General features: G+C 48.3%; 1 protein-coding gene across 1 annotated transcript in view; it reads left to right on the forward strand.

The window, feature by feature from the left end:
• Positions 1-22,063, forward strand: part of LOC126037114 (electroneutral sodium bicarbonate exchanger 1-like) — a 247,320-nt gene extending 225,257 nt beyond the window's left edge. Inside the window, exon 8 of the mRNA XM_049797344.1 lies at positions 21,155-22,063. The gene's annotated coding sequence lies outside the window, so the exon portion shown is untranslated. The remainder of the gene's footprint in view (positions 1-21,154) is intronic.
• Positions 22,064-24,094: the final 2,031 nt, after the last annotated feature.

Below are 24,094 nucleotides of genomic sequence, written 5' to 3' on the forward strand. Positions count from 1 at the left end.
GATGGAATCAAGACCTTTGGAGTTGTGAAGCTCTTGCTCTGCATCCAGGTGACTCATTCAATATGTTTGGTTTGGTTTTTTTTCAGATGTGGAGGGACAGGATGTGTCCCACAGAGCGATGGGGGAAGGCAGCAGAGCACTGTAAGGAGTTGAGTCTGTGAGTGGACTCTGAAGGAAGATGCATCCGGTGGCTCTACGAGACTGCTTTGCTTTGCTGTGTTTTGCAGTTTTCTTGCATTGTATTGGTCTGTATTTGCCTTTGCCCTGTGGTGTTTTGTTGTGTATTTGTATCGACTGTCATGTGAGACTGTCTCGCATTGCCTGGCCCTGCATTGTGTTTTGTATTGCAGTGCTCTGTACTTGTATGGATTGCCACCTGAGACTGCCTTGCCTTCTATGGTTCTGTATTGGTTTTGTATTGTTTTGGTCTGTACTTGTATTGACTGTCACGTGAGAGTCTCTTGCATTGGCCCTGTTCTGTTTTGTCTGGTATGGCAAGGCTCTGAGTTGTTTTGCCTTGACTGAGGTAAGAGTACTGCCTTGTATGGCATTACATTTGCATGTGAATTACATGGCTCTATGTTTGTGTGTGTCTTGTATGGCATTGTAGAGGCAGCGTAGAAGGTTTAATGACTTTGGGCTCTTTGCATGCAGAGTTGAGGGGATCGCAATTGGACTGTGAACTAGCATTGAGTAAGGCAGGAACTGGGCAATGGTGTTCATCTTGTTTATGCAGATGCTTTGTGGCAAGTCTCTAGAAATGGTCAAGGCCTTGAGGTCTAAGTAGCAGCGTGATGGGTCTTGGAGCGATCGGTAACTTTGGGACAGCTCTGTGTTTGTGATGCTCTGGTTTTTTCAAGTGTCATGGAGGACACTGGCTGTGAGGATGTGTTATTTTTGGAATAGGTGGGAAGCAGGGTAGGGGAGTGGTGGAGGACTTCTCTCTCGAGGATGAAGTGTCTGTTGACAAGCTTTGTGTGTTGTTTTTGCAGGTGATGACAGGGCACGAGAGGTGCTTGAAGGAACCTTGCGTTTAGGTGACATGGCGCTACGGAGGTTGGACTGTGACACGTGGCACTGTGAAAGCTAATTATCGGGTTGAAAATGCACGGATGGTGGAGATGATGGTGCGTGTTGAAATGTTGGTGTAACGGAAGGGCAGTTTGTGGGGAGGTTGGTTGGAAGGAGGTTGGGCTGGGGCCTGGTTTTTTGCAGGTAGGGTGCTTTTTTGAGGCCCCTGCTGCTGCAGACGGGGTGACGGCCTCTTGAGGCCTGTGGACGGTATGATGGATGAGTTGAGAGTGAGGGCTGGCGTGCATGTGATCTGAACGAGTGGTGTGTTGTGAATGTCTCTAACCTTGTAGGGTTCTGTGGTTAAGCCTTTTTGGTTTTTTTTCCTTTCAGGTTGGATGTAGAGTTGAGATGTTTTTCAGGGAATTAGGAAAAAAACCCCAAACTTAGAATAAAAAACCCCAGCTGGGATATGGGTTGGTTTTTGGTGTGTCCTCCCCTGCCCCATTTATTTTTTCTTTTCCCTGGTCCCAGCTGCTCCATGAGGCAGTGTTGATCGCCAATGTTTGGACTGGGGTCTGCCTCGGGCCTGGGTTTTCAAAGGCAGGGCGATTTTTTTGTTTGTTTGTTTGTTTGTTTGTTTGTTTTTTTTCCAAGGCTCCCGGGAACGGTGTTCCTGTGGAGCGCTCCCCTGGAACCTGGTAATTGCCAGTCAGCACAGAGAGATATGTTGTTCGGTGGATGGTCTTTGGAAGACAGTTGAGGATTTTGTGGGGGGAGTTGGACTAGATGGCCAGCATGGAGTAGGCCAGGGTTGTGAAGTGCGTGAGTGTAACTGTATTTGTCTGTGGTGGGTTTGTAAAATATTTGGTTGCTCTTTGTAGCTTGTGATGTAATGATATTTTTCAATTTCTGGTTTTGTGTCGAGGTGTGGAAGTGGACGGTCTGTCAAGATGATTGGAGGTCACTCGTTTGGTGCCCGGGAACAGGGATCATGGCGGTAATGTCACCTCAGGGAGTAAAACTTCTGGATGTGCAGCGATGTATGTAATGGGAGCGAGGAATGTGGAAAAGACCACTCCATAGAGCATTGCAGGTACTAAATAGTGGCATTTCTTCTTCAGGTAATGCTAAATTTTTGGAGTTTACATGTATTTGTAAAAATAGTGATTAAAAGAGGACTAAATCTAATAGTGTCAAATATTTGACGAGTGAGGCCATAAGTCTTTTCTATATATTGTAGAAAAAGTACATTGTAGAATTGGATTGAAATACTGACATAGCTGAATCTATGTGGAATGAGTAATGGACCAAATGAAGCACTAAAAATAAAATGTAAAAAAGGCAGGTAATTATGTGTCCTTGTGGGAATTACAGTACTAATGGCAATCACAAAGGGAAGCGTAGAGGGAAGCATGGGCGTTTAGTGCCCATAGGTAAACTTAGCTGTTGAAGTAAGTGAAAGTGTCTGTTGGAATTAGGCATCCAAGGGCGAGTTGTAGATACCTTGAGGTAAATGTAGCTGCTGCTGGGTTAATGGAAAGGGGGTGCATTCCTTCCTCTAGTGATTGCAGAACTTTGAAATTGGAGCTGTAGGTAGAGAACCGTGAAATGGGCTTGGGCGCGGTGCGGCGCTGAAATGGGCTCGGGCGCGGTGCGGCGCCGAAATGGGCTCGGGCGCATGTGTTACTTTTCTTAAAGGGGCTGAGGTACTGTGTAACTCTGAAATGGGCTTGATGAGTGGATAACGTGTGTGTAATATGTGAGGGTTTTTTTTATTCTGTTGTCCTTCTCTTTCCCTGACCCTTTGTGGTGCTCTCTACTCTTTTCATTCATGTCTTCTCTCTCTCTCTCCAACCTCCTGTGCTTTTCATAGTCTCTCTCTATCTCTTGTCATTATTATCATCTGACGCTCTGTGTTACTTTCTGTCCCACCGTATCATGTTGTATGTTTCTCCTGCTTTTTTCTTCATCTGTCCAGATCCCTGTCCCTTGTTTCTTCTATTGCTGTCCCTCTGCCTTGCTTCCTCTTGCCATCTTTTCTGTATTTCTCTCTGTTCCCTTCCCTCTTCCATCCTTTCTAACTGTATCCCCCTCTCCAGCTAGCTGTCCCTTCTCTTTTCTCTCTTCCTCCATGTCTCTCTCACAGCCTATCAATGACAGTTGTTTTTTCCTCCAGTGCTGTCCTGCTCTGTCCCTTGTTTCTCACTCTCGTTCTGTCATGCTCCCTGTGTCTTTTTGGAACTCCTCCATCTCTGTCCTGTAGCCTATCACTATTTTTTTCTTCTGCCATCCCTTTGTCCTTCTTTCAGTCTTTGTGTCTCTCTCCCTTTGTTCTCCCTCCCTTCTTTTTTTTCCTTTCTTGCTACATCTCTGTTCTGTACCACAAAAGCACGGAGGGCGTTTAGTAACAGAGAAGAAGGATATAGGCAAGGACAAAGGAAATTAATGGCTGTTATTCGGGAAGAAAGGGGAAGAGGGCCTAGACGAGACTTGCCCCGACTGGGCAAGGATCAATGCGCTTTGTGTAAGAAATTCAGTCATTGGTAGAGGGAATGCCCAGGGAGCAAGGAGCATCAGAGGGCTCAAACAGGAAGAACAGTAGCCTCTGTGAAGGGAGACTGACGAGAACCTGGGGAATCTACCCTAGCGGATCCACTGGTTATAATTAAGCTAGGGAAAAGAGAACAAGAGGTAGAATTTTTGGTAGATACAGGAGCAACATACTCGGTTTTGAATCAGGCTTTGATGCCCCGGGGAATGATTATGTCACGGTGAAAGGAGCGACTGGCCAAAGTGAAAAGGCATAGTTTTGTAAACCTTTAGAATATAAATTAGGAAAACAGTGGGGCATTCATAAATTTTTATATATGCCGAACTCCCCAAAGGCCCTTTTGGGAAGGGACTTGTTGGAACCATTGGGAGCAAAAATTGTATTCAAGAAGGGAGAAATTACTCTGGAGGTAAAAGATCAGCAAAATATTCAAATATTGAGCCTAACCTTAACCAGTCTCCCCCTAGAAGGAATCATTAATGAGGACATCTTAAAGCAAGTGTACCCGGGGGTATGGGCTACCGATGCACCTGGAAGAGCGAAAAGTGCTCCACCTGTTGAAGTTAGGATCAAGGAAGGCCAAAAGCTGGTAAGAATTAAACAATATCCCCTAAAGAAGAAAGACAGAGAAGGAATCCGGCCGGTGATAGAAAAATTTTTGCAGTTGGGACTATTAAAAGAGTGTGAGTCTGAATTCAATCCCCCTATATTACCTGTTCGGAAGCCCGATGGGTCATATTGGGTGGTCCAAGACTTATGGGCGGTGAATAAGATAACTGAAGATCTTTACCCGGTAGCGGCGAACCCATAGACCCTGTTAACCGTACTAACACCTGAATTGACTTGGTTTAGTGTTTTAGATTTGAAGGATGCTTTCGTTTGCCTCCCTCTCCATGAAGCCAGGCAAAACTTACATTTGAATGGGAAAAGCCCAAGAGCGGTCGAAAGACCCAGCTCACTTGGACGGCCTTGCCACAAGGATTTAAGAATAGGCCTACCGTTTTTGGCAATCGGTTTGCGAAAGACTTGGAATCCTGGGAAACCCCGTCTGAGGAGGGGAAGCTGTTGCAGTATGTGGATGATATCCCAATCGCCACCAAAACAGAGAAAGATTGTACGATGTGGGCGGTGAGTCTGTTGAATTTCCTGGGACTTCAGGGGTACCGGGTATCCAAGAAAAAGGCACAGGTAATGCAAGGCAAAGTGAATTATTTGGGCTATGAAATTAGTGCGGGACAAAGACCTTTGGGACAGGCCTGTAAAGAGGCAATATGTCAAACTGGGAGACCTCAGACAGTAGAAGAGTTATGGACTTTTCTGGGAATGACAGGGTGGTGCCGATTGTGGATCTATAATTACGGATTGCTTGTTAAACCACTGTATGCGTTGACAGCCACTAAGCAGAAACACCTTGAGTGGAATACGGAGACTGAACGAGCCTTTGAGCTACCGAAAAAGGCTTTGATGTCGGCCCTGGCCTTAGGACTCCCAGATGCGAGTAAGCTGTTTCTTCTTTACTCCCATGAGAAGCAGGGCATTGCTCTGGGAATATTAGCACAAAACCTGGGCCCGTATCGATGGGCAGTTGCCTACCTCTCTAAGCAGTTAGACACGACTGCAAAAGGTTGGCCTGGATGCCTGCGGGCGGTTGCGGCTGTGATACTAAATACACAGGAAGCCCGAAAGTTTACTCTGGGCCAGAAGATGACTGTTCTGGTGTCTCACGCAGTATCAGCAGTACCGGAAGCAAAAGGCGGACACTGGCTCTCTCCACAAAGATTCCTGAGATATCAAGCTATATTGGTAGCGCGGGATGACGTGGAGATTGTAGTCGCTAACATTGTCAACCCAGCTTCTTTTCTCAGCAGGAACACAGGAGAACTGGTACATCGTGACCGTTTGGAAACCATCGAAGCAACGTACGCCAGTTGCCCAGACGTGAAAGACGGCCCCATGGAAAACGGGGAAACTCGCTTCACAGACGGAAGCAGTTACGTCCTAAACAGTAATCGACACGCGGGATACGCCGTCACTGCCAGCCAAGAGGTAATAGAATCGGGGGCTTTGCCCAGGAACACCTCCGCACAGAAGGCAGAAATAATTGCTCTAACCCGCGCCCTGGAATTGGCCCAGGGCAAAGTTGTGAACATTTATACAGACTCAAAATATGCCTTTGGAGTTGTACACGCACGTGGAGCAATTTGGAAGGAGAGAGGACTAGTGAGTTCTCAAGGGAAAAATATCAAACACGCAGAAGAAATTCTGAAGTTACTGGAAGCTGTCCAGCTCCCTAAGAAAGTAGCAATTATGCATATTAAGGCACACCAGAAAGCGAGCTCAGATTTGGAAAAAGGGAACGAGCTGGCGGACAGAGAGGCAAAACAAGTGGCCAAAACACAGGTAAAAACAGAAGGGGCCTTAATTCCTGATAGGTGGATTTCCCTAGAAGGTAAGCCAGAATACACTAAGGAAGATCAAAAGCTCATTACAGGTTTAGAAGGGTCATATAATGAAGAGGGGTGGGCTCATACCCCACAGGGAAAGCTAATCGTTCCCTCTTGCTTATTACGGCATTTGATAGGGGAGGAACATAGGAAAAGACATTGGGGAACAGAAGCCCTGTATAATCATCTGATAGGAGAAATTGTGGCTAGGAATTTATACGCCACGGTGAGGCAGTGTGATCGCACAACAGTGTGATCTTTGCCTCCAGACTAATCCTAAGAGCACCTCCAAGCTGGAAATGGGCCAGACTGGAAAAGGCAATGGGCCTGGACAACAATGGCAAATTGCTAATGTTTATTCATTACTAAAACACACCCACTTGTGATTTGCAGCTATGCATGTTCCGTAGCTTTCTCATGGGAACTTCTTCAAAAGTTACTTATGAAGTTATGTCAAGGTCACACTGTCCCTGTTTTTCTCCTGATATCAGCAAAGCCAGCTATTTTCGGCCAAGGCCTAGTCTTGCTGCTCAAACTGACATTCTTTCACACAGAACTCTGCTCGCACAGCTTTTCTATAGACCCATGTCCTTTTTCATGAAGCCAATTCCCAACAATTCCCCCTTTTTCTTTTTGTGCGAGTAGAGCTTGGTGTGTCAGCTTTGAGACTCCTTTTATCATGCACCCATATGGAATTCTAACTATTACACAGATTAATATCAATATACCCAACCATCATAAGGCTTCCTTAATCAATGACATTACCCATAGTGTTATCCCGCCGAATATTGATTGTAACACTCCATCAAACCAACTAGTTTCTTGCTGGATCTTTGTGTATGTTTCTTCAGCCAATCTATTTGTTTGTATATAGATTGAGGTAAAATTTTAACACCTGCTGTATTGCCCTTTGCAAAGATCTGTGAACACAATTAATTAAACACAGTAAAAACAACATTATACCTAATAAAATACATAAGCACACAAAAAGAGGTTTGATTAGTAGCTTTAGCTAGTGACACCCAAACATTCTTACTGTCCCATGGTGTTAACCGATGTGGATCAATCACCGGTGTCACTGTCATGCTGCTTACTACAGTCAGTGTGTTCCATATCAATCTCAGCATAAGGTTTCAAATTTATGGGTAAATCAGGAACGTATCTGCCAGACATGGATGATGTGATTTTTTTGTCCAATTGCTGTCAAGGCTTGCCGTCCCGGTGCACTTAGTTGTCTTGTAGAAGTTAAGCTATCGCTGCCCCTCAATAAATCCAGCAGCGGCTGTAAGTCTGTATTTGTAATACCACAACAAGGTTGAATCCACTGTAGGTCTCCGTTTAAATCTTTCTCCCTATTTTTGTTTTTGAGCAATCCAGGCTTGCTTAATAACTTGGGATGCCATTTTCCTTAATAAGCTGAACAAGGTAAAACTGTTACAATAGCTAAAATCACAGTAACTACAATAATGCCCATAATTCTTTGAGCCAACCCGTTACCCCTAATGACCCAGACCATGAGGAAAATGAACCATCTATACATTCTTGTGCCATCTTGCTCCACGAACTCAGCCCAGCAATCGGTAGGTGCCAGCTTTCCGTGGGCGTCCCCACAGAGGCAACGATGGCCTCACCGTACACCAGCCCGATGCTCTTCGGAAAATCCCAGTATTTATACATTTGCAGAGGAACGGGTTTTAGCACACGTGGCCAGCGGGTGCCAAAAGTCCGCCTCGGTTGCAATCTATGACGCATGCGCTCGCTGGCCAGGCGCGCTGCACGAGTCATAGCCATCTTGTCTATTGGTTCATGGGCTTTACGATACAGTTGCGATGCACAGAGAATCTTGACCTGTTATGTTAGCCAAGGTGACCTATACATTAGTTTTTGGCTGAGGTAGTATTCATATTGCCACATCATCTATGATGTTCCAGATGATGATGGTCATGCAAATCGAACAGGAGTCCATCGTGGGCCTGTATCTGTGGAAACACAATCAACCTCGTTCCCAGGTTATTAATGGAAATAGACCTTACCCCTAATTTTGGCTTTAACTAACTTTTACCCCACACTGTCTTCCCGTAATCACACTATGTTTAATCAAATTATGCTTTACACACTTTTTACCTAAAGCAGGTTCTATATACAATAAGGCACGCTGTTCTGAAAACCTCTCTGAAGGACTCCGTGTCCACTAGTAATACTCTATTAGTTAGAATCTGTCAGATCAGTGGCTCCAGCACCCGCCGGTGCCGTGCCAGTCGCCATTGGAACAATTCCGGGTCCAGCATCAGTGCGAAGCCATGGCTTGTCCCACTTAGCCAGGATCTCCCAGTAAGTTTTACTTCTGCTGATCTGCACCATTTCCTGGATTCTGGGTCCTTATACATTACCATGATTCCTGTACTTTGTTGCGTCCTTTCTGCCTGTAAAAGAACATGATGCACTACCATTGGTGGGTCTTTGTGATCACCTGTCAATCTAAGATAATTTAGCACAAATAAGGCTTTGGCCAATCGTTCCTCTGGGAGTAAGCCCTGGGTTCCCCCCTTTTGTTTTTGCAGCATGTTCTTTTAGGGTTTGGTTGGCCCATTCGACAATAGCCTGTCCTGTGGGAAGATGTGGAATACCGGTACCGTGGTGAATTCCCCACAAATTACAAAATCGAGCAAATCGTGTAGAACCATAGGCTGGGCCGTTGTCCATCTTAATTTCTTGAGGCACACCCAGTACTGCAAAAGAAGCGTGAAGATGTCATTCAATATGTAAGGCCTTTTCTCCAGTTCGTGCCGTGGCCCACATGGCAGCAGGATAGGTATCAATACACACATGCACAGAACGCTTTGCACCAAACCACATGACATGGGTGAAATCCATTTGCCACGACTGCAATGGCAAAAGACCTCGTCGGTTAACCCCACAGCCCAAGCCGAGCCCTTCCTTTTGACAATCAGGGCATGCTTTAACGATACCTTGGGCATCAGTAAGTGGTAAGTCAAATTGCTTTGCTAACATCCTAGCGGGTTGGTGCAAGAACGCATGCGATTGCCGTGCTTTGTTGAAAACGATTCCCTGGAGGAGGCTCCCGTGGCGCTGCAACCAATTGGTCAGCTCTGTCATTTCCCGTTTCTCATCTGCACAGTGTTCTCATACCCAAGAGTTCTACCAGAGGGGTCATATTGCCATTAGTGATACCGCAAAGATTCCGCACCCACTGGATATCTCCCACAAGCTTCTGGACATCATGTAACATTGAAATTTCTCATGTTATTTGAACCTTCTGAGGTTTAACATTGCTAGCATTTATGTGCCACCCCAAATACTTCCAAGGTGCTGCCTTTTGCACCTTTTCAGGAGTGATTATTACTCCGCGATGGCTTAAGATGTCCTGCAATTGAGTTAAAATCTCATCCTGTGGCAAGTTACTGAGGTAACTGCTTTCTTACAGGCTCTGATGCCCAGGCCACATACACCTGACGCATCGTGGGGGAATTGCGCATTCATTGCGGTAACACGACCCAATGGTATCTCTTATAGGGTTCTGCCTTGTTAATCGATGGTACCGAAAAGGCGAACCGTTCAGCGCCATCTGGGTGCAATCTTTTAGATTTATAATTAACAAATCCCATTCTTCTGGAAGCATAACTGGAGATGGCAAACCTGGCTGCAGGGCTCCCATACTGTGCATCACCACATTCACAGCTCTGAGATCATGTAACAGTCTCCGCTTCCCACTTTTCTTGGGAATGGTAAATATTGATGTATTCCATGGACTAGTAGAAGGAACAACTTGTCCCGCTCTCAACTGGTCCTCAACTAACCCTTGTATTTTTAGTAGCCTTTCAGAATTTAGCAGCTACTGATCAATCCAAACAGGTTCATCTGTTTTCCAGTTAATTTTCAGAATCGGCTACCCCTCAGTGACCGCTCCTAAAAAGGATGCGTCACTAACATTGCCTTCATTTGGCTCAATAAATCATGGCCTACGAGGCCAAACAATTCAGTTGGGGTAGTCATGACATACGGACACGTCGTAATGTGTTCACCATCGGGGAACACAAATGTAAGCGGTAGCTGACTTACTAAGGTGGCTTGTGTGCCCCCTATCCCTGCAATACCAAAGTTTGGATTGATCGATGGCCATGATGGAGGCCAAATGCATTGTGAAATAATCATAACATCAGCACCTGTATTGATTGTCATCGGTTTCTTGACAACAACTCCATCGGGCCCTTCCAATTGCACTACCTTTTCTGGTTTACCTCTTGTTGCGTCCATGGCAAAGTATACCTGCGGTTTCCCTGGGGAGCCGAATCCACCATCTCCACGTTGTACTTCACCTGGGTTCGGAACACACGACCTGAATGGAACTAATTGTGCTATTCTGGTACCTTTAGGAATAGAAACAGGAGGGATTAAAACATGAATCATAATTTTCACAGTCCCACAATAATCTGCATCAATAAGCCCTGGGAGCACCAGAATTCCTTCTAGAGCTGTTGAAGATTGCCCCATTAAAAATGCACTAAGTCCAAACCCCAATGGTCCCTTTATGTTGACTGCGGTTTCCACATCCACTCTGGAGCTTCCTGCGGTGGCGGATCTGGTGGTTGCGAGGCTGCCTGAGGGCTGGCAGCTCAAGCCCCTTGCATTCGTGTCGTCACGCGAGGGGCCTTCGCGGTCGGTGTAAAGTTTCCCTTCTTCCTGTATTCTTGGTGGTATGGTTATCTTTCTTACACTTGTTGCAGCACTTACTGTTAACAGTACCTGTACATTTGCTCCTAATGTGTCCACGTTTGCCACAGTTAGAACACTTGACCAAGGGTGTCTTACTGGCCTTGTGTTTCTTTGTAGCTCCTTGGAGAGCTGTGGCAGCATAGGCTACTTTCTGTGAGTCCACTGATCGATCCGTGTATTCTATCATATCAACGATGTCTGCATTTTTCGGCAAATTACACAATGCTTTGCGTGTCTTTTCAGTAGCATTTTCAAAAGCGAGTATTTTGAACATGTTTTCTTTCATGCCCTCGTTCATGTCAGGGTGGTCATAAATTGTATTCTCCTGTTTCACCTGGGTAAAAGCATGGCTGTACATATTGTCTGGTACGGTAAGAAAAGCTTGATACGCCAAGATCTGTGATAGATGATGAACCTCAGTGACACATTGTAACTGAGCGTTCCCTGATGCGAAGGGTCCAGCACCCATCGGCATCTGCATGGTTACTCCCCATAGGGGATCTGTTTGTTGTCGTGATGTTGCTTGTTCCCTATCACAGAGCTTCTCCCACTGCCAGAAAAACACTAACATTCGGGCGGGTGTCAAAATCAACTGTGCTAGCTGTTTAATATCTTGAGGTATCAGCGTATCAGCAGAAAAAATGAATTGCAGTATTTGGTGAGTTAACGCAGATTTGATTCCGTACTGACTCACAGCATTCCTTAATTTCTCAATGACCTTCCAGTCAAACACCTCCCATTTTTTCTGTCCATTTGATGCAATAACTGGGAATGCTTAGAGCATAGTCCCTTCTATAATGGCATCTGTTATTACACCCCTCCAATGTCTCTGCCTTTCTTCTGCAGCGGCTATTACAGGCGGCTCCGCGTCTGTCACGGGTGCGGTTGGTTTCCCCGTCTCTTTTCCCCATTTCCTTTAACAATTCTAACATTGTCTCTTTTTGTTCTATTATTAGAGTAGCCAAGTCCTTGTTTGCATTGTTTGAATCAGGGTGTATGCTAGGTATAATTTGTTCATGTTGAACGGTGGTATCTGAGGGCTGGTTTTTCGTAGGCAGATTTTTACTCACTCCCTGATTCTGTAGGGTTTCCTTTAATCGTACGGTTAGGGAGGCTTGGGAACTGTCGGATGGCTGATTAATATCGGCAGTCCCAGGGAGTGGAGCAGAAGTCAAGGGCACGAGAGTAGGCGAACAAGCTCCAAAAAGTCTCTCTCGCTGCATTATGTTTTTCTCCCCGCTTTTCCCTTTCGCTTGCGGTTGGAGAGAGAGAGCAGCAAAAGCAGACGCAGACGCTTTACGATCTGCTTTCATTTCTTACAGAGTTGTCTTAATCAATTTCCATAAAGTTACAAGATCTTTAACTTCTTTAGACCCGTCACTAATTTCATCCCATAGGGAGGTTCCGATAGCATTCCAGGTACTAAGCTCAAAAGCTGTACCCACACTAATTGAAAGGTTTCTGTCCTTGCTTCATTAGTTTTTTAGCTGATTTATCATCATCAGTTACCATATCCCATAATACGTCTCCTAATCTACGCCATTCACTCTCCTTAAATAATAAATCTGGATTCTTAAAGCATCCCTTAACGCGACCAACCCCGAAATTTGCTTAATGCAGTTTACTCCCCGCTTTTCTAAAAAGCACTGTAATAATTTTAGGGCTACCTCTTGATCCATTGCCGGCCGGCTTCTTGATACTCCTGGGTGCTACCTTGATTAAGGGACCTCGGTTAAAAAGTCTTTGCAGCCTTTTTCCAGTAGCCCTCACTGACGGCGAACCCCTTTTGGATGGTCCAGGCACGAGAGTTAACACACCAACCAAGACGATCAGCGTTCGGTTAATCTTTTGCCCCCCGGTCGCTGCTACCGGTGCTTCTCAGTGTCCGTCGCTCCAATTCCCCTTTCTTCGGTCCCCGTTCGGGCACCATTTGTTGGAGCGGCGGAGGAATGCACATAAGTCGACCCAATATGAGTGATAGAAGTGATTCAACTTTATTTGCACGGATAGCTCATATTTATACAGTTTGCGATAATTATGCCTACTAGTCCTAATATGATTGGTACATTGCTAATGTTTATTCATTACTAAAACACACCCACTTGTGGTTGGCAGCTACGCGTGTTCAGTAACTTTCTCATGAGAACTTCTTCAAAAGTTACTTGTGAAGTTATGCCAAGGTCACACCGTCCCTGTCTTTCTCCTGATAACAGCGAGACCAGCTGTTGTTTTTCTCCCAATATCAGTAAAGCCAGCTATTTTCAGCCAAGGCCTAGTCTTGTTGCTCAAACTGACATTCTTTCACACAGAACTCTGCTCTGTGTGAACTTTTCCACAGGCCCATGTCCTTTTTCAGCAAGCCACTTCCCAACAAAAGGTATTCCTAGAAAAAGTTTCCCGTTTATAAAGCAGGAGTTTGTTGGGGCTGAATTACAGTTCCTTTGTAACTGAATTGGGTCAATATTCCAAAAAAGGGGAATATGTTTATTTTTGAAACAGGTCAATACTGCATGTGTTGTGCTGGCAAGGAGGAGGCTTCTTAAATGTAGAACTTGTTAAATTTAAAAGCACACCTCCACTCTCCATAGTATTGCTTCTATGTTAATTCAGGGTTAAGATATTCGTTCACTTCAGTTTCTGTGAATCTGTTAGGGCAGCGTGCTCTAAGGTGATGGGAGGGAGCAGGGGGAAGAAGGGGAGGAGGAAAAGCAAAATATCTGGAACCTGCTCTTCCATGACTCCTGCAAACTGTAATGTTATTTTTTTTTCCCAAGCCTGAAAACTGTACTTGGCAGTGGGATTGTGGCTATCTTGTTAATATTCTTCCTTCCTTTCTTGTTTTGGCCTCTCCAGGAAGCGATTCGAGTAATCCTTGGAAATCTTGATGATTTACATGCATTTTCTACAGACCACTATCTTTCTGTGTACCCTTTCTTTCCTACTTGTAAAAGAAAAGGTCCAATGACTTGTATCTGTTGGGCATTGCTTAATTTGACATTCCTGCCTAGTAGTGCGCAGATCTTTAGCTGGAGTACGACTCCTCTGAGCTTCGCAGTTTTACATTAGCTGAAGATCCTCCTCAGTTGTTGCCTTCACCAGAGAACTGATGTATGTAAAAAGAATGTTTTGCAGTGTTTTCAGATGGCCACCCCTGCGTTCCAAATCTGATTTAGCCAGAGAAAACGAACGTGCATATATGAAGTCCCAGGAAGCCCACGTAATGCGATTGCAAGGAAAGCTAGTGCGTTGTTTCAAAAGGTTAATAAAATGTAAAGCGCAGCAGCGTTGGCCCTCTAGTAGAGAAGACCGCAGTAGTTTTCTTGTAAGGTACATTAGGATTAAGTATTGTAGTTGCTGTAGTGTAAAGGGTTACGGAGAAGTTACTCTCCTGAGGCTGTTGTTGCAGAGAAAAGTAAGTTAGTGGAAGGAGAAGCCTTTTCAGTCCTAAGGTGCGTCAGTTTGTGAATCGGATCAGGCCCTTCGGCATCATCTCCTCCCGTGATTCCGAGTGCCCAGGAGTAATGAACACCCGCGTGTTTCCGCCTCCAAGGCATCCCCTTCCAGTCTCGGCAGACTGCGTTATTGCCACCCCTGGTCCTAGCAGGCAAGAACGAGATCATCCTCTTTCTCTGTCAGAAGCTGGTAGGTATGAGAGCAACTTATTCCTGTTGCTGCCAGGAAGAGAAAGTAGCCCAGAGCATCGTCAGACAGGAGGCACCCAAACAAAGGAAGCCTCGTTGTTGGTTTGCTTTGCTAAAGCGCAGCCAGTTTTGCCTGCGTGCTTGAGGAGGGTTTGATTCACGAGCTTGTATTTCTGGAACTGGGAAGTCCATCCACCTGCTCAGGCAGCACCGGGCCCTGCGGAGAACTGCAAGCTCAGAGGCCTGGCGTGATGAGTTGTCCTGCAGTCTGTGTGTCGGGCTCCTCGCTGTAGCATACCTCTTAGTTAATCGCCAGCTGTGGGAGTCCTTGAAGCCAAACTCAAACGAACAATTTCATCCCTTAAAGGAACTGACTGTGTCATCTAGGCAAATCTTGGGCTTCATCTCTGGTCCTCAGGATGCAAATGGAGTAAAAGTATTCATGTTATCTGTTTCTTCCTGAGGTCAGAGGCACGTAAGAAGGCTGCTGCCTGGCGTCACCCATTCGTGCATGCATGAGCTCCTAGGTGTGCGAACTGCACCCCCAGGAAGGAACGTCTGTAACTGTGGCGTTTGTCATGTCAATTATCTTTTGTTCTCCCATTTTGAGGAGGACTGTGAAGTGAATGTAATGATGCTAGTCCTGTGAATCCTAGTCCTTTTCAGGTTTAAAAATAATTTTTAAAAGAATTACTTTTTAGTTAGGAAAGCTGATGAGGTTTTCTTCACAGGGTTGGGAGAGCCTGGCATGTTGTTTTTTGCGGGAAGATGTGAGGACTGAAGCCAGATGCAGTTAAGGAAACACAGTGCTATGAATGCAAGCAACTGATGGAAGAGTGTCACCTGGATGAGTGTTTCTTGTAATGTGTTACTAGCGTATGGTGTCTCCTCACATCTCATTTCTCCGCTGTGTAGTTCGATGTGTCACTTGTTCAGCTGCTGCTGCTCATTAAATATAAATCTCCATTGGCAGGAGCAGTTACAGGGTCGTGGATCTTGGACCAAGATCCTCAAAACCCCCTAGCTATGCGAGGTTTCCCTGCCGCACGTGCACTGCCTTTGTGTCCTGACGCTCTGTTTCTCCAGAAATGTCAGTATTTGCGTGGGGAGTTTCAAGGACCTGCCTGTGGACGCGACGGCCCCTACACCCCTGATGTATTCTTCTGGTGCTGCATCCTCTTCTTCGCCACCTTTGCCCTGTCAAGCTTCTTGAAGACGTTTAAAACCAGCCGCTACTTTCCAACCAGAGTAAGTAGAAGGAGGTGGCCAGTGTCCATCTCCGCACTCGTTTCCCAAAATGGCTTTCCTGGAGCACTAAGCAGTATTTGCCCTGCCTTGGTCAAGCTGGGAAACGTTGGCCTTGCAGGCCAAGCTCTCCAAGAGCTTGGATGTCCCACACTCATTTCCATGAGTGCAAAATCATCGTAGCGTTTCCCACCTGCCTCGTGACCTGCCCCAGATTGAAGATTTTTGGGGTTTGATTTTTTTTAATTTTTTTTCTTCTCCTCACGTAGTAGGAAGTAAGGTTTCCCAAAGTTTTGGGGGTTGGGGTTTTCGGTTTGGTTTTTTTCCCCTACCTTCTGTGCATTATGTGCTCGAGTGGAAAGTAGATTCGAATGAGGAGCTTCCTTTTGAGGACTAAAGGATGCCTCAGTGCCTTGTTGCCATTGTAGCTGTGAGTGTAGCTGTAGTGGCAGACATGTGTTTTCTTATTTTTAATATTATTATTATTATTTTTAGATTTTGACTTAAACCAACCCTTGTTGGCCTAGTTAAGCTTTTTTTTATTGTCTGACCCCAGATCTCACAGGGACAAACACAGCAGCAGTATCTAAGCAAGGGATCAGGCTGCATGTGCTCAGAGGGGTGGTGGGATTTGGTTAAGCAGCCTTAATGTTGTGGATGTCTGCAACTCTTGCATCTCACCTTACGGCCCTGTTTGCCATGCCCCTCTCACCTCTGGTTTCTCGCCCCAGGTACGGTCCACAGTGAGCAACTTTGCTGTTTTCCTCACCATCGTCATCATGGTGCTCCTTGACTTTGTGGTTGGGATCCCATTGCCGAAGCTCCAGGTCCCCCATGCGTTCAAGGTACGGGGTGTTTTGGCACGTGGGGGTGCCACAAGGTGATGCCGGGGCAGGGCAGGGCTGAGTCTGGAGGAGATGCTGGTGGTGTGACCATCTCCTCTTCCACCTCCAAGTGCCTTGCTTCCTCCTAGAAATGAGAAGATGGCCCCAAAACTAGATACCTACAGGGGAAGTATCTAGAGCTGCTTGCAAGGAGGAGACTGGCACTGCTGAAGCCCCCGGGAGAGGGGGACATGAAGCCAGGGCTGGGAGGTGCTCTGACGCAAGGAGGGAGGGGAAAATGAAAGCCAGTGGAGTGCCTGGGCTGGGAGACGATGCTGATGTATGGGCTTTGTTGCAGCCTACCAGAGACGACCGCGGGTGGTTCATCAACCCCATAGGACCCAACCCTTGGTGGACGGTGTTGGCTGCGCTCGTCCCAGCTCTGCTCTGCACCATCTTGATATTCATGGACCAGCAGATCAGTGCCGTTATTGTGAACAGGAAGGAGCACAAGCTGAAGGTAAGGGCCTGCGAGAGATGACTCCAGCCCCTTCTGGGCTGCAGGTCTGGGGGGAAGCTCTTATTCCCGATGCTTTCTGAAGGCATTGGTTTGGGACAAGGTCAGGCTGCGTGGCAGGATGCTCTCCTGGATTAACGATGATGCAGGGAGCAAGTGACAGGGCAGTTCAGATGAGCAACCTTTTGGAGGAGCAAATTAATCTTGGAGCAATAGAGAACTGCGTTTTTGTTTTAAAATGGCAGCAGCAGCAGGTGTGGGGAATGAATTGTTTTGATGCGCTGCCAGGGATAACTCAGAGTCACACCTTCCTTGCAAGTGGTACAGTTTTCTTTGTGAGTGGAAAAAATGGTTTGGTGCTTTTGGGTTGTGGCTTGTTGTTTTTTGGAGAAGTATTTAATGCACAAGCTCTGCATATCCATTGTGTCTGAACTCCTGCCAGATTTTCATGCCAGGTGCTTGTGCAAAGCCTGCATACACCCTTGCTTGTTTCCATTTCTTGTTTTGAATTCTGAAGAAGTTGACTTGTGCTCGAGCAGGGTTTGAGTCTGACTTGCGACGTTATCCTTGCTCTTGTGCTATGGGATGCTCTGTTTCTTGTTTTCCTGCCTGCAGAAAGGATGCGGGTACCACCTGGACCTTTTTGTGGTGGCCATGATGCTCGGGGTGTGCTCTGTGATGGGGCTGCCCTGGTTTGTGGCTGCGACCGTCCTGTCCATCACCCACGTGAATAGCCTCAAAGTAGAGTCTGACTGCTCAGCTCCAGGAGAACAACCCAAGTTGCTGGGGATACGAGAGCAGAGAGTCACTGGCTTGCTGATCTTTGTGCTCATGGGCTGCTCTGTCTTCTTCACTTCCGTGTTAAAGGTGAGAGGAAAATGCAAACCACCCAACAACCGTGAGCTTGTTGGAGGTTACAGAAAAACAGTCCCCTCTCTGCAGGCCTGAGTAGTTAGTTGTGGAGCGGAGGAGGAGGAGGTGGTCCCAACCCTTGGGGCTTGACCAACGGTGGGAACCAGCCTCGGTTAGGTTTTGCAGCCCTTCAGGCCCCCGTTTGGTGTGCTCGAGGCGAGCAAGCAACGCAACTGCTTGAATTTTTGGGTGTCTTTCAGGCCCACCCATGTTTATGGGTTACAGTTGAGCATATTCAGACAAGCACATCTGCTCTGTTTCAAACAGGCAGCCCTTTAGTGGCTGCAATTTGCTCCCCAAATGCCGCGGAGCAGCCGTTCCCAGGAGCTAAACACACTGAGGTCATCCCTGTGGGCTTCCTTGCACGTTCCTCCCACAAAGTAATCTCGTCTCTAGGCTAAAAGGAGGCCTGTGGCCTTTGCCTGTTGCCCCAAGAATAGGCAGAAGTGTTTCTTCTACCGCCAGAGAATGCGGCATAGGGTAGCACGGGTGAAATCGCCTATTTTCCTCCAACCTTTCTGGAAAATAGGATTATTCTGAGGAGAGATAACTCCCAAGTTCAGCCTAAAGCAGAGCCTTAGCTCACTCGTGCGCACAAAATGGCAAAACAATGGTTAATATCTGACCCATCTCTAAGCCTGAATGGAAGCTGGAAAGCTTCAAGCAATTTTAGGCAGTGCCTGTGGAAGAGGGTGGTAATACTGAAAATGCAATACAGAAAAAGAAACGATTGCATTCTTTCTTTTTTTTTTCTTCCCCCCCCCCCCCCCCCAGTTTATACCAATGCCTGTGCTTTATGGCGTCTTTCTCTACATGGGTGTGTCGTCGCTCAGAAGAATTCAGGTACGGACTCTTTTACAGCGTGCAGCATGTCGGCTCCCTGGTATTTTGTCTCTGTAGCAGCAGGGAAAAAAGCAGTGGCATGGGAAAAACTTCTCGCAGAGCAAGCAATGAAACTCTTTTGTGTAAGAAAGAGATTGGTGGAGGCACAGGAGGTATAGAGGGCTGGGAGGACCAGGCAAGTTCAGCGCTCTCTGTTGCAGGGTTTAGGGCAGGTCAGTGTTTGGTTACGTGAAAAGCGGGGGAATTTGGTGCAAAGGGAAGGCAGTTTCTACCACTGGTGGAAATCCTCGCGGGGGGATTCAGTGGGCCGAGAAATGCTAATAATGGAATGGCATGGAATAGTTGCCGTTTGGTGGGCAGCTCTCAGGGGCAAGCCGGTTGCTAGATGGAGCGAAGGGAAAATGGGTGCTGCTCCCAGGAGGAATGCGGTGGGATCCAGGAGTTCTGACGGCAAGCGAGATGCTGCAAAGTGCCTCCACGTCTCGAGAGGGCCAGAAACTTGCCGCAGTCCCAAGGTGGCAACCTTTCCCTTTTATTTCGCAGTTCTTTGATCGCTTGAAGCTGTTTTGGATGCCAGCGAAACACCAGCCGGATTTCATCTACCTGCGGCACGTGCCCTTGCGAAAGGTGCATTTCTTCACGGCGATCCAGCTGACCTGCCTCGTCCTGCTCTGGACCATCAAGGTGTCCCGTGCCGCCATCATCTTTCCCATGATGGTAAGAGCTGCCACCGCTCGGCAGCGGGGTGTTTGCAGCGTTGGAGTGAGAGGTGGCATCGTCTCTGAGCTCACCGCATCTTCCCTCTTATTCATGAAGGTTTTGGCTCTCGTATTTGTCCGGAAAGCGATGGATTTCTGCTTCTCAAAGCGAGAGCTCAGCTTTCTGGATGACCTTATGCCAGAAAGGAAGAAGAAGTTGGACGATGCCAGAAATGAAGCTGGAGAAGAAGAAGAGGTAAGGCTTGCTGTGTCCTCGGGGCTGGACATCTCCGTGTGTCTGTGAGATTGCCTGTTTCTCTTACAGCTTGTCTGGAAATGTTGGGGGAAGATCAGCACTCAATCGAAATAGATCCCAATAGCCTGTAACTTTTGTAACCTTTGTTTCCTCAAGTAGCAGTGAGCTGAACGCTTGAATACAGGTGTAATTTTTAAAACGAGTCGTTTTTCACAAAGGTCATTATCATTATGATGATTATTATTAGATGCTGCTGCGGCTGCTGCTGCTGGCAAGACTTGCTCATAATCATGTTTTGAACACACAGTCCCCCTGCCCCGAAATCTTTGGAGTGAACGGTTTCTCCCCTGCTGCACTAATACCTATAGCTGCCAAGGGGCAGAAGCGGAGGGCAGACTGCTAAGTTTGTGCTGGGCATTCAGCTTATCTCCACTTTGATCAAAGACAGAGAACGTGATTTGTCCCTTTTTTACATCAGGAGTCCAGGAGGGCCATGGAAGCTGCTGCTGCTGCAAGTTCAGTTCAGCTGAACGTGGGGAAGACCAGTGACGTGGATATCCCAAAGCAAAGCAGTGACGGGTAAAGCTCCACCAAGCGCCAGGACCCCCGGCAAGATTAGCTTGATGGTGTTTGGCAGAGTTTTCTCCACTTGCCTCTTTGTGGGGCATCCCACAGAAACCAGCAGGCAGCTTGGTGGGAAAATCGAATTCGGGGGCAGGGCTGCAGGAAGTGATTGCAAGGCTCTGACCGCAAGCAGAGTGGCTGCAGCACTCGCGTTTGACCCCCAAACCTTGCCTCATCAGTGCTTTTACGGTAGCTGGAGATCCTCATACTTAACACATGAGGAGTTGCAGGCGTGATCTGTACCAGCAGTGGCTTAGGAACCCGGACCGGGGCTAAGCCCCAGCAAGAGCCTTTGCACAGAGCTGTTGCTCTGCAGCTCCCCGACTTGCCTCCCCAAACTCCTCATCCAGCAAAACCTCCCACACTTATGCAGAGCTTTGATTCTCGGGGCTCCGCTGTTCCTCTTGCTGATGCTAATGCCCTTGGTGGCATCAGTTCCCATAATCACGGATTGCTATGTAAAATATTTATTGCAGGACTGATCCTTCTGAGATTGTTATCCTGGATGAAATGTCACAAACGACCATATGGAAGGCTCTCACTTTGAAGACAGAAACCCTTTGAATCCAGGGAGGAAAAAGGTAAAGGATTGCATGTGATCGTGACCGTGCTCCTCAGCAAGCGACGGCGCACACCTACGCTTTTCCCACGCTTTGGCCGGCAAGGCTGAGCAAACGGCCTGTCCCTGGGAACAGGCAGTGAGGACCGTGGCATGCAAACCAACTCCTCTCTGCTGGGGTGGTCCCCCAAACAGGGCTGAATCAGCAGCAGCTGGCAGGTCTTCCACTGATGATGCTTTCCCTCTTTTTCTCTTCCCTTCACCTTTCCCCACTCCCGCTTTTCCCGTTTAGGAATCTTGACTTTGAAGGAGAGGAGTGAGAGCGTGACTCGGGGATGTGCCAACGCAGACAGAGGGAGAAAGTGCTTTGTTTCAGTTGGAGGATTCCCATTAAAGCCATGCAGATGTTTTCAGTTATCCTTGGTGTGCTTCAGGCATTCAGTATCTCTAGACCAGCAAGCTGAGGTGAACGTCACAGTCAAGGGGAGTTTGGTGGTGTTAAGTCTGTGTGCGTACGTGTGTGTGGGGGTGTGGGTTTGTAGTGGTAGAGGGACTGCTATGGCTTTATCATTCAGTGCTCTTCTTTTAATACCTAATTCCTCCTCTTTGTTTTCCTTCTCTTTTTTCCAAATGTAAACTGGGAATGTCCAAAATAATTTTCTGTTATATTTGATGCATTCTCCACTTTCTTCTTGATCACAACCGGGTTTTTGGTCTGGTTTGGGGTCCTGGCTTTAATTCACTCTTATGTCTCTTACTGGTACGAGAGGGATGCCCTCTGTGGCAGGGCAGCATAGAGAGCGTCCAAGCAGTTGGCCTAAGGTGAAAGAAAAGCATTTGCTCCCTGCGCTCCAGTTTTACCTCTCTTGGTTGGTTTGGTTTGGGGTTTGTTTTTTTTGCTTTGGCTCTGCCACCAGCCTGGGAGCTGCAAAATGCAGAACTGCCACCTTCTTGTCCCCTGGCTGTAAACTGCATCTAAGGGAGCACTTCAGGTATTTGATTTTGCATACACCGTATGGTCACAGGAGCGGCCAGATGAGACCTGGGGCTCTGTGTCCCTGGGCTGCTCCCTCTGTTGTTTCTCCACTTTCCTTCTGTATTGGATCTGGATGAGTTGGAGTTCCTTTACCTGACAGCAGCCCTCGTAGTGCTGTGCTCTGTACTGGTAGCTAGAAAGCTGTTGATAACACAGCAGTGTTTTGGCCATGGCAGACAGCCAGAGCACACCCACACACCCAGGCGTCTTCCACATGGAGGCCACTTCCCACCTCGGCTGGCCAACGCAACGCGCTGCCTACCTTCTTCAAGGACGTCAGCAGTTTGATGCTGACGAAGCCCATCTTGTTCTTCTGGACATGTTTCAGGAGGAAAGCATCCTTGGCCAGGTTCTTGTCAGAGAGGTGGAATTCCACCCTGGACACAACCCTCCTGGCCAGCTGCCGGTCAGGGACGGGGTAGCTGTAGTCCAAGAGATCAGCCCCCAGAACATCGCTCGCATCGCAGAAGCTCCCGGAAAAGCAGGGACACGGGTGTGACTTGGTGGCCTTTGGGATGTGCAGCACTGCCCGGTCCCAGCCACAGCGGTGCAGATGGCAGAGTCTTGAGGAGCGGGGTGGCTCAGCTGCGCTCTGAAATGAAATGGAGTTTTATGCTTTTAGAAGCGCGCTTGCCTTCATGCCCCCAGCATCGGTCCCTGCCACAAGTCACGCAGCACATGGCCTTGCACAATCTTGCAGCCAGAGGTGCCTCACGAACAGAGCGCAATCTCTTTGATTACCAGGATACAGGCCAGGAGAGATCTTTGGCCTCCGGTTCACGGCAGTTGTCCCGACTCCCCCAGGCCACACACTGTTCACACAGCGGGAGCGAGAGGCCTGTGTCCTTGGTACCCTTGGGGTGTCCTTGCTAGCGCCGAATCCTCCAAGCACGAGGAGGGGATGTACTAACCCCATCCCTGGGATCCCGTAGAGCGCAAACAGCCCCAGCGCCCTGACACCGGACGTTGGGCAGAATCCAGTCCTTTTCTGGGAGCACGCGGCAGCGGGAACTGTCTCCTCCGGGGTGTCACGCACCCAGGGAAAGGGCCGCCCCCTCCCAGGGGGATCCAGAGCTGCTGCTTTTCCCAGCAGGAGACTGAAAGACCTGACAGCACTACTGGAGCGAGGGCTGGGGGAAAGCGTGCCACCGAGCGACACCGCGTGACCTTCCTTCGTGCCCTCGAGGTCCTTTTTCCTATTTCTGCCTCGCTCCGGTCAACGCAGTGAACAGAAGCGCGGGCAACGGTCACAAACGCATTTGCCATCTGGCGCAAGGAGGCTGTGGCTGCAGCTTGGTGCCCACTCGGCTCAGCTGAATCAACTTGTTCTTCTTCCCCCACCGGAAAAATACTGTTGAAAGCCAAGAGCATTTGCACCCGCAGACCCCGAGAGCCGCCTGTAGGCCCCGGGGCCACCCCAGCCTCCCTTAACTCTTTCCCTCCCCAGGAGGAGCTGGGGAGGCTCTTGGGGGTGGGGCGGAACACAGGGAGCCCCCGCATTCCTTCCGGGGAGACGCCAAAGAGTCCTTGGCAGCTAACAGCCAGAAGGGACCATGGCACGGCCACCAACGCAGCTCCCACTGCCTGGGCCCTGGGGCCCCCCAGTGCCCCAGGTTTTCCAGCCATTCGTGCTCCCCAAAACCTTCTACCCTTGAGGTAGGGACCGACCCCAACCCCTGCAGCCCAGGGATGCTCTTGGAGGACAAGAGCAGAGGTGACCGCCGGCCATCGCTCCTGTCTCATTCTCTCAGGCTCAGCCAACCTATGCCGCCTGCCCGCACGGGAGCAGCCCTTCCCTGCAGCCCGGGCACCCCAGGCACCACCAGCAGGTATGGCACCCCAGTCTGCTCTGGCCCCTTCGCCATCCCCATCACACCCGTTCCCCCGGCACTTTTCGCATGGGGGTTCAGCAAGCCCCGGTGAGCATCCTTGCCCTCGCCCGGGCGGCGCGTGCCCAGTAAAGCCCATCTGCAGAGAATTCCCCAAATATTTGGGGCCACCTCTCCCCTTTCACCTCCTAGATGCCAGTCTCCTCCCCGATTTGCAACCCTGTCCCACCGGCACAGCGGCTCACCCCGTGGGGATCACCCCGGCCACAAGCTCCCCACGCCCCTGGCCCAGAGCTGGGGGATGTCGGCCATCGGGGCCGGCTCGGCGGGTGCCCCTGGACAGTTCCCCCGGCCCAGCACAGCTCCC

Source organism: Accipiter gentilis, unplaced genomic scaffold (genome assembly GCF_929443795.1).
Source record: "Accipiter gentilis unplaced genomic scaffold, bAccGen1.1, whole genome shotgun sequence".
Taxonomy (NCBI): domain Eukaryota; kingdom Metazoa; phylum Chordata; class Aves; order Accipitriformes; family Accipitridae; genus Astur; species Astur gentilis.